The 14,796-nt window shown below is 44.7% G+C and overlaps 1 long non-coding RNA gene across 1 annotated transcript; it reads left to right on the plus strand.

Annotated features, from left to right (window-relative positions):
- Positions 1 to 2,288: 2,288 nt before the first annotated feature.
- Positions 2,289 to 6,941, plus strand: LOC105860288 (uncharacterized). The gene is made up of 3 exons (XR_001148979.2): positions 2,289 to 2,397; positions 5,337 to 5,406; positions 6,649 to 6,941. It is a non-coding gene; the product is annotated as an uncharacterized LOC105860288 (long non-coding RNA).
- Positions 6,942 to 14,796: the final 7,855 nt, after the last annotated feature.

Consider the following 14,796-nt stretch of genomic DNA (forward strand, 5'->3'; position numbering starts at 1 on the left):
TTCAGGGATAACCCCCAAAGAGGAAGGCTTTTTTCCAGACAGGGAGTGAGCTCCTTTCCCTTAAGGGTTGAGTGTGCAAAGTGAGCAGGGAGAAGACTCAGAAGGACATCAGGTGAGTCCAGGTGGCCCTGGGAGTCAGGTGACTGGCCTGTCATTTTCATATTGAGAAACTATTTAACCCAAGGGGAAGGGATAGGCAGAGAGTATGAACCTCCCTGGTGCCAGTTTTGTCTCCTCCTCCTTTTCCTTCTCTGTCTCCTCTCTTCCTCTTCCCCACCTTCCTCCCGCTTTCCCTGCATGCTGGCACCCAGCACCAGTCCATGCTGAGACCACACAGCTAAGTCCCAACAAAAGTTAAGGAATTTTGTTAGAGTGATGGGCTAAAATCAATAGGGTAGAATTTAACTGGCTGGCTTGTGAAAAACCCAGGAAGATGCCTGTACCATTGTGGTGAGTGAAAAAAAAAAAACAGGATACACAATTATCTATACACATTATGGCTAGGTTAAGATATATAGAAACCCTGGCATAAAACACAACAAAATCTTAACATCCATTACTTGTATAATTCAGGACAGTTGAGATTTTTCATTTTCTGTTTTATATTTTTCTGTATTTTTCAAATACAGAGGCGTTATTTCTGGAGTCAGAAAAAAAAACACCCTTTGTTTGGCACTTGAGAGCTAATTTCACAGGGCCAGCTGCCTGGCGCCCTGTCCCTTTCCCTACTCTCCTGGTCCCCCGGACCTCTCACCAGGCCGTGTCTGTTCCCGGCAGACACTTGGGAAATTTTGGTAAACACATGACGTCTTGCTTGAAGAGCCATACAAATAAGTGATTCCAGGGCAGGAAGGAGAGCCCTAGCTCGCCCTCAGGTAAAAAAGACCCAAAGGGTGGGGAGCCGACAGGATGGGCGCAGCCGTTGGTGTTGGGCAATCCCGGGGCGGAGCAGGCCTCTCCCCTCTCAGTGTCGGCCACAGTTCCGGGCTGCTGCTAGCATCAGCCTGCACGAGCCCAGCCCTGGCGGGACAGTGGGCTGAGCTGCCTAGAGGGGTCCTCAGCAGCCAGGGCGGTGTGTGCCCTCAGTCTCCTGACACTGCCAAGTGAGAGCACAGATTCACGGAGCCCCTCCCTAGGGCTGCACTGGGATGACCTTTGCTTTACACACATTTAATCCACACACCATCCCACCAGGGCAGCATCATTACCCCATTTTCCCAACAAGCAAATCCAGGTTTGGTGGCTACTTGGAAGGCTGGGAGGGGAGGTATGCTTAAGCCCAAGAGTTCAGGTTCAGCCTGGGCAACAGAACAAATGGGTGTGGTGGCTCACACCTGTAATCCTAGCACTCTGGGAGGCTGAGGTGGGGGTGGGGTGGGGATGGCTCAAGGTCAGGAGTTCGAAACCCGCCTGAGCAAGAGTGAGACCCTGTCTCTACTATAAATAGAAAGAAATTAATTGGCCAACTAATATATATAGAAAAAAATTAGCTGAGCATAGTGTCACATGCCTGTAGTCCCAGCTACTTGGGAGGCTGAGACAGTAGGATCACTTGTGCACAGGAGTTTGAGGTTGCTGTGAGCTAGGCTGATGCCACAGCACTCACTCTAGCCTGGGCAACAAAGCGAGACTTTGTCTCAAAAAAAGACGAAGAAGAAGAAAAGAAAAGAAAAAACAAAAGAGAGGACAGGAGAGAGGGGAGGGGAGGGAAAGGGAGGGGAGTGGAGGGGGAAGGAGAGGGGAGGGGAGGGGAGGGGAGGGGAGGGAAAGGGAGGGGAGGAGAGGAGAGGAGAGGAGAGGAGAGGAGAGGAGAGGAGAGGAGAGGAGAGGAGAGGAGAGGAGAGGAGAGGAGAGGAGAGGAGAGGAGAGGAGAGGAGAGGAGAGAAGAGAAGAGAAGAGAAGAGAAGAGAAGAGAAGAGAAGAGAAGAGAAGAGAAGAGAAGAGAAGAGAGAGAAGAGAGAGAGAAGAGAAGAGAAGAGAAGAGAAGAGAAGAGAAGAGAAAACTGAGGTTCACCAAGATTAAGCACCAGGTCACACCAGCTGGTACACAGCAGAGGTGTTCTTAGCTACTGTTGCACACTGCCTCACAATAGCCACAACACTTCAGCTTCCTGCTTGGCAGAATGGCCTGTCTCTTGCCTTTCTTAGCCTTGATGTGGCCCCACGGATGGTTTGGTTATTGCACATGATGGCACTTCAACTCTGGCCTTTGAGCAAGGACCTACTGCGCACTTCCTCATCTCTCAGGGATGGCAAGGTTTGCCACTCCCACCCCCTGTCCTGGCTCTGCTGGACTGTTCCGGGCCCTGGGGGCAAGGTGAGTTCTCTGTGGCCTTGAAGATGAGAGGAGACCCTAAGAGAAGTGATATTTAATAGAAGGCTGGTCTCTCGTCCCAGGTAAGGGAGAGTTCCCACTGCTGAGGGCATTGTGATCAGGGCAGGACAGGTCAGTTAAGATTCCTCAAAAGGGAGGAGCAATGTGAGCTTTTGAGCTGGCCTTTAGGTTGCCAGCCTAGGTTGACAAAAGTACAGCCGAGCAAGCCAAAAAGAGCCCCTCTCTTCTCTTAGCCGCTCAGAGGGGTTGCAACCACAGAGGACTAGAATGGGAGACCACCTGATGTTCCTGGCCCCAAAGTAGCCAGTCAACTCTCTGCCTTCTCCTGGAGTGGGAGCTGGACCTCATGGAAACAGCACAAGAACAAATGGCCCCGACATCCAGAGTCCAACATACAGCTGCATCCTCACATCAGACCGGAGGACAATGCTCAGTGGGCTCTCAGGTTTTAGAACCACTGACCGCTCTTAAGAAACAGTGTAGGGCGGGGCATGGTGGCTCACGCCTGTGATCCTAGCACTCTGGGAGGCTGAGGTGGGCGGATTGCTCGAGGTCAGGAGTTCGAAACCAGCCTGAGCAAGAGCGAGACCCCATCTCTACTATAAATAGAAAGAAATTAATTGGCCAACTAATATATATAGAAAAAATTAGCCAGGCATGGTGGCGAATGCCTGTAGTCCCAGCTACTCGGGAGGCTGAAGCAGTAGGATGGCTTGAGCCCAGGAGTTTGAGGTTGCTGTGAGCTAGGCTGACGCCATGGCACTCACTCTAGCCTGGGCAACAAAGCGAGACTCTGTCTCAAAACAAAACAAAACAAAACAAAACATAAAACAAAAGAAACAGTGTAGCACTGTCACTGTGGAATGCTTCATATGGACAGACACAAGGAATGACAACACTTGAAATATGTGTACACACACAGATAAAAGGTTTATACTTTTAAATATATAAGAAATATATTATATATATAATTATATACAGTAATATATAAATAACTAAAAATTAAAATATAGATATTTATATGTATGAATTTGTAGTATTGTCTGCCAGTCTGTGATGGTGTTTCCCCACGCAGGCGAGAAGAAAAAGTCATATATTAAATATATATATGCACATAAAATATCTATTTATATATTTATAAATAAACATAGCATATATAATTACATATATGTATATATAAATATCTAGTAACATAAATTTATATAAATATCTATGGATAAAATAACCACAACTGAGAAAAACACTCACATACACACACGCACACACAGATGCGCTTGCCAGGGGCTGCTGGGCCTTTTGCCACCTACTGGCAGTGACAGGAGCAGAAGAGGCCACAGTCTTTCCCTGCCAGTTCCACGTGACCCTATGCTGACGGCAAACACCTGGCCAGTGACTTTAGGGGCCAAGGGCAAGCTTCCTTTTTGCCCTCTGAAGGTTCACCAGACAATCCAGCTGACCAAAGGCAGATGAGCGGGAGAAAGGCGTGCAGATTTCACATGCATGGGGGAGAAGCTCAGACTGATTACCCCGGCCCTGCGACGGGGTATAGAAGCTTATACGCCCTTTCTCATAGGGGAAGGAGGAGATGGAGAATGCAGACAATTTTTTTCAGGGACAGTAAATGATTATTAGGGAGAATGAATGGAACAAGGAGACAGAATTAAAAAAAAAAGGGCAGGTGGACCACATGAGCATAGAGGGCCTTTCGATCTTTTAGATTCAGAGACTCTCCAGTTCTAGGACTCTCAGATATTGATGGGGGCAGAGGCAGGGGAGTGGCTTGGTGCCTTCCCTACCCTGGGTCAGACACTGTCACAGCCTCGGCCCACCCACCCAGGGTTGTAACCATGGCCATCCTTGCCACATGCCAAGAATGGGGCAGGCCTTTGTGTGGCTTCTGGCGATGCTTCTCCTGACAGTGTGAGAGACTGCCCTGGGGGTCAGGGTACAGCTCTCTTTGAACTAAAGAAACATTTCTATCATGTGTGGAGTATGTGGGCTGGGTGCTGGGGACACAGAGGATAATCACCAGTCTCTGCCTTTGGATGGAGGCAGACAGACCCAGACCCGGGGGGCTAATGCTGAGCCAGAGGGACACATAGGAGGTGCAAGAGTCAGAGGAAGGACCCCAACTCTGGGGACACATACCCAGGGACTTTGTACGGCTGATTCTTCCCTCCTGCCTGTTCCAGGAAGGCCTCCAATAACTTTTGGGGCCCACACTTAGCCTCAGAGTAGTCAGGGGTTGCTGAGTCTGCCCACTGGACATCAGGAGAGTCGTGGCTGCCTCATACGGCCCATTGGGTAACTAGGAAGAGGCTGACGGTTTGTGGGTGTTGGGTAACCACTGGTCTTCCTGAAACTTCAAGTTTCTTTCTGGAGCATTCCTCATCTTCCTCTTTTAGGGTCAGGCTGGAGGTTGGGGAGTATTCATATATATTTATTCATTCAATAGTCACTTGCTTACCGCCTCCCCTGCTCCTGCCCTGTTCTGGGCTTGGGGGACCCAGAGAGACATCCATAGGGTTCTGCCCTCCTGAGTTCCCTGGCTCAGACACAGCACCACCATCTACTCCTGCAACCAAGGCAGACATCGGCATCAGCCAGGACTCCTCCCTCACACCCCCTCATGTGCCCCTTTCTGTTTTCCTATAGTGCCCCGGACTTCTCCTGTTGCATCATTTATCATCTTTTATTTTTGCAAAGGCTCCAATTATCCATTTTCCCCCCTCTAGACTCAATGAAGGCAGGAAATTAGTGTCTATCTTGTTCCTTGCTGTACTCTTGGTACATGGCACAGTGCCTGACACTTAGTAGATGCTAATTAAACATTGTTGATTGAATTAGTAAATTTCCTTAATATTCCTTGGGTCCATCTCCTCCTCTCCTTCCCCAGCCACAGGCTTTGCTCAGATCTCATGTTCTACCTGGACTATGGAGTGGTTTTCCCACTGGGCTGCCTGCCTCATCTCCCTCATTTAATTTATTTCCCACACTACAGCTGGAGTGGTCATTCTGAGAACCCTTCCCTGGCTCCCCATCACTCAGAGGAACAAGGCCACTTGTCCGAGGTAATAAAAAATGACAGATATGACTGATCAGCCTAATCTCTATACTCTGTGAAAATGCTAAGGAAGATATGCAAAAATACAAAAACTTTCAGGGATGCTAGATAAACTAAAGATAAGAGAAGGTCACAGGGCAAAGTGCAAGGGAGAAATTGTGGTAACCAGATGTTAGATGGGGCCAGATTGAGAAACACATTCTTGGATGACACACCACTTGCTTCTCCCTCCGAAACAGAACAGTGTGTGTCATCCTGTGTCATTAACTGACCATGTCTTACCGCCACCCCCTTTACTGCAAGTTCTCTAAGGACAAGGACCGTATCTAATTTATCTTGGTATCTCTGGCACCTAGCACAGGACTTGGCATACATCGAGTAGATAATCAGTAAATATTTGTCAGCCGGGCACGGTGGCTCACGCCTGTAATCTTAGCACTCTGGGAGGCCGAGGCGGGCGGATTGCTCAAGGACAGGAGTTCGAAACCAGCCTGAGCAAGAGCAAGACCCCGTCTCTACTATAAATAGAAAGAAATTAATTGGCCAACTAATATATATAGAAAAAATTAGCTGGACATGGTGGCGCATGCCTGTAGTCCCAGCTACTCAGGAGGCTGAGGCAGGAGGATTGCTTGAGCCCAGGAGTTTGAGGTTGCTGTGAGCTAGGCTGACGCCATGGCACTCACTCTAGCCTGGGCAACAAAGCAAGACTCTGCCTCAAATAAATAAATAAATAAATAAATATTTGTCGAATGAATCAGAGGATTAAATGAATGAAAAACTAATAGTTTCAAAGTAGGTAAGGCAGACTAATCCCCACTGCCTACTCCTGTCTCAAGGACCCAGGGCAGCACTAACCAGATGGATTTTTGGCCATATCCCAGCAACACTGGAATGACCTTTCAAGCCAGTCAGAGTGGTTGAGGGCATGGATTCTGGGGCCAGATAACGTAGGCAGAGTCCTTGCTCCACTAGTTACTAGCTGAATGAGCTTAGACAAGTTATATAACCTCTCTATGCCTTATCTTTGTCATCTGTAAAATGAGGGTAGTAATAGTACCTATTTTACAGAATTGTTGTGAGAACTAAATTTATGTGTATATAAATTCAGTATATAAACATTTAGTATATATACATACACACACATATACTCATATGTATACATAAATAAATAAATTTACATATGTAGCATTGTTTAAGGGGCAGCTATGATAATGATGACCACAATTCCCCTAATCCACTCCATCAGCTTCTCTTTTTGTATCTGTGCTGTCTGTCTAATGGTGGAACTGAGACGCCTGTAGCTATTGAGCAATCCAGTGTACGGTTGAGAAGACCAGGAGGCCGTGCCTGGCCTGGCTTTGCCTCTGCCTGATCAAGAGTGAACAAACATAATCAACATGGGACCTGTGAAAATATCCTACAGCGCAAGGAGGAAGGAAATTGTTCTGAAAGTTCAGATGAAGAGCTTATTATCTCTGAAATGACTTTCTGTAAGAAACAGAGTGAAACTCTAAAGGACATCTGTTTGGTATTCTCAAAACAAACATCCAAAATAAAAAAAACAAAAAAAAAAAAGTAAAGAAAAAGGAAGAAAAGAAAGAAAAAAAAAAAAATCCAGAAAGCTTCGATAGTAGCGGTAACCAGTAGTGGTTACTTGCTGGGTGTCTCCCAAGTAGGCAAAGGATACAAATAGGCAGTTCACAGAAATGGAAATGCAAATGATCTCAAACATATGAAAAGATGCTTGGTCTCACTGGTAAAAGAAATGCAAACCACAACTACAGTGAAACATGATTTTCACCTACCAGACTGGCAAAAATCCAAGAGTTTGATATCAAAGGTCATGAGGCCATACGGATTTTAAACTTGAGGAATTAACCTCTCCCTCACTTTCAGCAATGTCATTTAGCTGAGATTTCCTTCAGTCCAGCTCCAGGGGTGGCCCTGACTGGCCTACGTCTGCTAAATTTCTCACCATCCAGAGATCGTCAAAAATTATTGTGTAACCTTGGGAAAACTACTTAAGCACGCTGGGCTTCAGTTTCCTTGTCTGTAAAATGCATACAATAGTAGAGATTTATTAAAAGCAGCCAGTACCTATAATAAATGGCATCTTTTATTGACTTTGGTAATTTGATACATATGAATTTAAATATATGTGCTTGACTACTCTAAAGATTTATAGAATTACAAACTAGATCTCCACTTTCTAAATCATTATAGAAGATAAAAGCAAGAAAAAACTAGAGTCTATAGCAAAGAACAAAAAACAAGCAATAAGGAAGCACAAAAATAAGGGAACAAAATGAGACCACAGTGCATTACTTACCTCAACTCTTAGCTTGTCAGGGATGGTAACAAGGACCTGGTGTCTTAAAAAAATTAAAAATTAAAATTTTAAATTTTACAATAAAAAAATGAGGCCACATTAGTTATAAAATAAGTATAAATAAATTAATCTATGCTATTGAAGGCAAAGATTCTCTCATTCTCATGTTTATTTATTTATTTATTCTTAATACATTTTCTATATTTCTTTTTTTTAGAGACAGGGTCTCACTATGTTGCCCAGGCTGGAGTGCAGTGGCTAATCACAGGTGAGATCCCACTACTGATCAGCACGGGAGTTTTGACCTGCTCCATTTCCAACCTGGGCTGGCTCACCCCTCCTTAGGCAAACTGGTGTTCTCCCACTCCTGGGAGGTCACCATATTGATGCCAAACTTAGTGCGGACACCTGATGGGCATAGTGCACTACAGCCCGGAACTCCTAGGCTCAAGCAATCCTCCTGTCTCAGCCTCCCAAGTAACTGGGACTACAGGCACAAGCCACCCATCCAGCTCATTCTCATGTTTAAAACAAAAGTCAACTACACAATACGCTACTTACAAGATGTACTTAAAATAACACAGAATATCCAAATAAATGTATTAAAGATATACATGTAAAACAGAGACAAAACAGTATTAAAGGAAAATACAGGGAAGAAATCTGGGAATAGAAAAGGCCTTTCTAATTATGACTCAAAATCCAGAATCCATAAAAGAAAAGATTGGTAAATTCAACCACAGAAAAATAAAAACTACATTAAAAAATGAAAAACCTAAGTGTTATGATTTGAATGTGTCCCTCAAATCTCACATGTTGGAAACTTAATCCCCAAATTCATATGTCAATTGGAGGTGAGGCCTTTGGGACATATTTAGGATTAGATAAGGTCATCAGGGTGGGGCCCCCATGGTGGGAGTGGTAGCTTTACAGGGAGAAGAAGAGAGACCTGAGCTAGCACACTTGTTTGGTCTGGCCATGTGAGGCCTCCCACCAGGTCATGATGCAGCAGGAAGGCTCTCACCAGGCACCTGCACCATGCTCTTAACATCCTGGTCTCTAGTACCATGAGCTAAATAGACCTCTATTCTTTATGAATTACCCAGTCTGTGGTATTCAGTTATAGCAACAGAAAACAGAATAAGACACTAAATAAATCCTAATGACAAACCAAGAAAAATCATTTTCAACTCAGGTGACAGAGGGATGGATAATCCTCAAAAAATACAAAAAGCTAAAGCTAATTGATCAATAAGACCAACAATCTAATAGAAAAATGGCTAAAGGGTATATAGTCATGTGCCACATGGCAACATTTTGTTCAGTGATGAACCACATATATGACAGTGGCCCTATAAGATTATAATATCTTATTTTTACTTTACCTTTTCTATCTTTAGATGTGTTCAGATACACAAACACTTACCACTGTGTTATATATAACTGCCTACAGTATTCAGTACAATAACATGCTGTACAGGCTTTTAAGCCTAAGGCCATACCATATAGCTGAGGTGTGTAATAGGTTATATCATCTAGGTTTGTATAAGTACGGTATACTCTATGATGTTCACACAATGATAAAATTGCCTAATGATAATGATGCACTTCTCAGAATGTATCCCAGTTGTTAAGTGATTCATGACTATAACAGACAAGGACATGCAAATGGATCTTAAATGATTTTTTTAGTGATAAGTTCTCTCTCAGTCACCCAGGCTGAAGCGCAGTGGTGGGATCATAGTTTACTGTAGCCTCAAACTCCTGGACCCAAGTGATCCTCCCTCCTTCATCTCCCAAGTAGTTGGGACTACAGGCATGAAATGATTCGTTTGTTATGAACAGATACACTCAAAACAAAAGAAATGCAAGCTGAAACTACACTGAGACATGATTTTTCACCTATCATATTGGCAAAAATCCGTAAGTTTGATATCACAGTATTGAGGAAATGCATTCTCATACATTGCTGATGGGAGCAATGATACAAGCCTAGTAGTGGGCAATTTGGCAGTAGTTATCAAATCCACAAATGAGCAATCCTTTTGATTTAGTATTAACATTTCTATGAAATTTTCCTACATATATTTGCACCCAAGCAAAAAGTATGTACAAGGTTATTCATTGCAGAATTGTTTGTACTAGCAAAAACTGGTAACAACCCAAATGTCTACCAGTGGAGGATTAGTTAAATATTATACATGATGATACAACTATACAACAGGATACTATGATACTATGAAGTCCCTGAAAAGGATGAGGAAGTTTCCAATGTACTGATTTGGAAAGATCCCCACACTTTTTTGTTTTGTTTTGTTTTTGTTTTTGAGACAGGGTCTTGCTCTGCTGCCTCGGCTAGAGTACAGTGGCACTATCATAGCTCATGGCAGTCTCCAACTCCTGGGCTCAAGTGATCCTCCTGCCTCAGCCTCCTCAGTGGCTGGGACTACAGGTATGCACGACTATGCCTGGCTAATTTTGTTTATTTTTTGTAAAGATGGCGTCTGACTATTGTCTAAACTGATCTTGAATTTCTGGGCTCAAGAAACTCTCCTGCTTCAGCCTCCCAAAGTGTTAGAATTACCAGGGTGAGCCATCCAAGACACATCATTAAGTAATAAAATGCAAGGGTCAGGGTGTATCTTCTGCTATATTTTATAGGTTTTTTTAAAATTTTTTAATTTTTTAAATTTTTTAATTTTTTTTTTTTAGACAGAGTCTCACTCTGTTGCCTGGGCTAGAGTGCCGTGGCATCAACCTAGCTCACAGCAACCTCAAACTCCTGGGCTCAAGCAATCCTTCTGCCTCAGCCTCCCGAGTAGCTGGGACTACAGGCATGCGCCACCATGCCTGGCTAATTTTTTCTATATATTTGTAGTTGGCCAATTACTTTCTATTTTTAGTACAGATGGGGTCTTGCTCTTGCTCAAGCGGTTTCGAACTCCGGACCTTGAGCGATCCTCCCACCTCAGCCTCCCAGAGTGCTAGGATTACAGACGTAAGCCACCGCGCCTGGCCTATAGTTTTTTTTTTTTTAAAGGAAAATAAGTGAAAATGTTTGTATTTGCAAAGAAACTCAAGAATGCACAGGAAGCTAATGAAACCACTTTCCAGGTTAAGAGTGAGTGGAGGAGTAGCAACTGGGCATGTGAATGATGGGGAATGGAGGCAGACATTTCTCTGCATATCTTTCTTTCTTATATTTTTTACTTTTGTAATATGTAAATAAATTAGTCATTTAAATTTTCAAATAAAAAAGTTAGGCCGGGCGCTGTGGCTCACGCCTGTAATCCTAGCTCTTGGGAGGCCGAGGCGGGCGGATTGCTCAAGGTCAGGAGTTCAAAACCAGCCTGAGCAAGAGCGAGACCCCGTCTCTACTATAAATAGAAAGAAATTAATTGGCCAACTGATATATATATAAAAAATTAGCTGGGCATGGTGGCGCATGCCTGTAGTCCCAGCTACTCGGGAGGCTGAGGCAGGAGGATCACTCGTGCCCAGGAGTTTGAGGTTGCTGTGAGCTAGGCTGACGCCACGGCACTCACTCTAGCCTGGGCAACAAAGCGAGACTCTGTCTCAAAAAAAAAAAAAAAAAAAAAGTTAAACAACATGGAAAGTTTACATGAAGAAGCACAGACAAAGCTGTTAGGTAAATGCAAATAAAATAAAGTAGGAGATGGGAATAGTGACATAAGAAATAATGAAAAGCATTAAATGGGACAAAAGGGTGACACTTTATTGATAAGAATGATGATGAACTTTTATATATGGAATAATAGAGTATCAAAATAGATGAAATAGAAATAGAAGGAGAGTTTAATATAAACCAAAAAGTGGAAGACACATCATTCTCATCCTGATGGGTTATACAAGCTAAAAATAAAGATGGATATACATCATTTTAGAATATTACATATGTGTGTTATGCATGTACATACATAGTATGACTAGACTAAGAAAATATCAAGAGTTGGATCCTATTAAAAAAAGACACTTCCTTTTAAAATAGCCATGGAATTCATAAAATGTAAATTGTAAAAAAATAAAATATACACAACTACAGACTTTAACCCTTTTATTTATGGACTTTAATTTAACCCCTTATATCTGCAACAAAACTAGGAATTCATAACACATTTAACCAATCAAAAGAACACCAAAACCTAAATATTCTCTTAAAAAGACTTTTGGTTTGGTTAAAGAATAATTAAAAATTCAGGCCGGGCGCTGTGGCTCACGCCTGTAATCCTAGCTCTTGGGAGGCTGAGGCGGGCGGATTGCTCGAGGTCAGGAGTTCAAAACCAGCCTGAGCGAGACCCCGTCTCTACTATAAATAGAAAGAAATTAATTGGCCAACTGATATATATATATAAAAAAATTAGCCGGGCATGGTGGCGCATGCCTGTAGTCCCAGCTACCCGGGAGGCTGAGGCAGAAGGATCACTCGAGCCCAGGAGTTTGAGGTTGCTGTGAGCTAGGTTGATGCCACGGCACTCTAGCCCAGGCAACAGAGTGAGACTCTGTCTCCAAAAAAAAAAAAAAAAAAAAAAAATTCAATTACCAGCTAGTTATAAAATAATGATAAAGAAAACTTTACATATCAAAATGTATGTAACGTAGCCAAAGCTAAGTTCAGAAGGAAATGATAGCCTTAAATGCCTACATTACTCTTAAAAAGAATGACAAGAAATAAAATAGGCATTCATTTTTAATAAGCTTGTAGAAAAAGAGCAAAAAAGCTACCCCAAGGTAATTAAGAGGAATACAATAATAAAAATAAAATAAATTAATTATTTAGTAAACTATAGAAATGAGAAATAGATTCAAGTGTGTTTTAAACAAGCAAACAAGAAAATTCCTTAGTATGACAAATAAAACCCTCAATGACTTCGCCCTTGACAATGCCTCTGCCATTCTGAATTATGGACTCCTTGCTATCTGCACTCAGGAACCAGACTGATTCAGATAAAATTTAGGAAGTAGGGCTGGTATCCCTGGCTCTCTAAGCTCTGGTTACTTGCTTACCGCTGCCAGCCACTAGTGAAGTCCACTGCCCTGTAAGCCCCAGCTCAAATGTCCCCTCTTCCCGGCAGGCTTTGTGGATCCAAACAACTTCAACACAAGCCAGCGTGGGATGAGCACTGCAAGAGTAGGTAAATCCAATGTTCGTGGCAGAGTGGAGTAACAGGTTAATGCGTGAGGCTAAACCCAGCCGTGGGCATGAAGTAGAGCTGGCTGGTGGAGCTGGTTCATGGAGGAGAAATGGGATTTCAGGCCACAGTGGAGCAGGGGAAAGAGCGCCCCTCCAGGAAGAACAAAAAGTACGAGCAAACACAGGGGCAGGAGTGAAAGGATGGACTGGTTTGGAGAACGGTGGACATCCCATGTGACTGAGGTGTGGGAGGCTGATGAGGAGTGGAACAGGTGAGAGTGGAAAGGTCAACAGGAGAGGTCACAGGGGACCTTGATTGGTGGAGAAGCAGGTGCTCCAGCCTGCTGTGGGAGGCGGGGATTGTGCGGCTGGGACAGTCAGACAGTTGGTGGCCTGACTCCCCTGGCCCCCACTAAGGTGCAGGAATGTGGGGTGGTGGGTGGTGTGAGAGGGATTCCTTAAGCTAGCAGGCCGCCCTGGAGGAGCTGGGGGCAGCTCTGGCTCTGGAGGCCTGGGGCTGTGGAAAGGGGCCCATCCCTAGTCTGTTTCTCCTCCCTGACCCATTTCCTGGCTCCTGCATACCAACACGCCCTCGCCCAGGCACAACCAGGGAGGGTCTAGGAGGCAGCGCCTGGCAGCTCCCCCAGTCCCCACAGATAGAGTCACACAGCTCTAGCCATCTGTCTGGCCCAGCCCCCGCAGGGGCCTCTGTGGTCAGGTCTTTGTGTCTGCACAGTGGCCCTCTTTGTCCTGAGCAGCTCCTCTGTCCCGTCCCACCTCCCTCCTGCCCTTCTCTCTCTGTTGCCTGTGTTACAAAAAGCACCAGCTTTGCAGAGAGACAGGCCAGGGCTCTGACCTTGGCTTCCGGTGTTGAGTCTCTGTGCAACCCTGAGCAAGTCACTTTGCTTCTCTGAGTCTTTGTTTTTAGATCTGTGAAAAGGAGCTGCTGTACAGAATCAAACTCCTGGCTGCACACGGTGGCTCACACCTGTAATCAATCCTAGCACTCTGGGAGGCTGAAGAGGGAGGATTGCTTGAGGTCAGGAGTTCAAGACTGGCCTTAGCAAGAGTGAGACCCCCATTTCTACTAAAAGTAGAAAAAAAATTATCCTGCCAACTAAAAATAGAAACAAAAAATTAGCTGAGTGTGGTGGTCCCAGCTACTTGGTGCTTGAGGTTCTCTTGAGCCCAGGAGTTTGAGGTTGCTGTGAGTTAGGCTGATGCCACTGCACTCTAGCCCAGGCGGACAGAGTGAGACTGTCTCAAAAAAAACCAAAAAACAATCAAACTCCTGGCAAGAATTGGTGAGACGCAAACAACAAATGATGTCCACAGGGACCTCTACCCAATGCTCGTGCTGTTCACTGCACCTCCTCCTTACATCTCCCACCTCATCTCACCTTTCCAGCCTGGTGGCTACCACTCTCCCATTTGATGGATGAGGAAACCAAGGCCTGAGGACAGGCTGTAGGGTCATATAATCTGCACAGTTACACAGGGCCCATGATTTGCAGAGCCCTGTACTTGATTTAATACTCTGCTGTCTCCACTTTGAAATTCTTAATTTTTGAACAAGGGGACCACATTTTCATTTTGCCCTGGGTTCTGCAAATTATTAATGTGTAGCTGGTCCTGCTTGTGGGGAGGTAGAGCAGAGGCTTGTCCAGGCCTGGACCAGGCTTCCTGCTTCCCAGGACTGACTCCCTTGGGTGCCTGCATCCTGGCATGAGGAGAGCTAGAGCTTCCAGGCTGCAGTTGGCATCAGGGCCCTGGCCCCTGCCCAGGAAACCTGAGGAGCACAGTTCCCGGCTGCCGAGGAAGGGAGGACAGCACAGGTCAATGCATCAGCCCAGGGAGCAAGTAAGAAAAGGCTGCCGAAACCAGCCCAGTCCTATGTAACTGGAGCCACCAGG

Source organism: Microcebus murinus, chromosome 4 (assembly GCF_040939455.1).
Source record: "Microcebus murinus isolate Inina chromosome 4, M.murinus_Inina_mat1.0, whole genome shotgun sequence".
NCBI classification, from domain to species: domain Eukaryota; kingdom Metazoa; phylum Chordata; class Mammalia; order Primates; family Cheirogaleidae; genus Microcebus; species Microcebus murinus.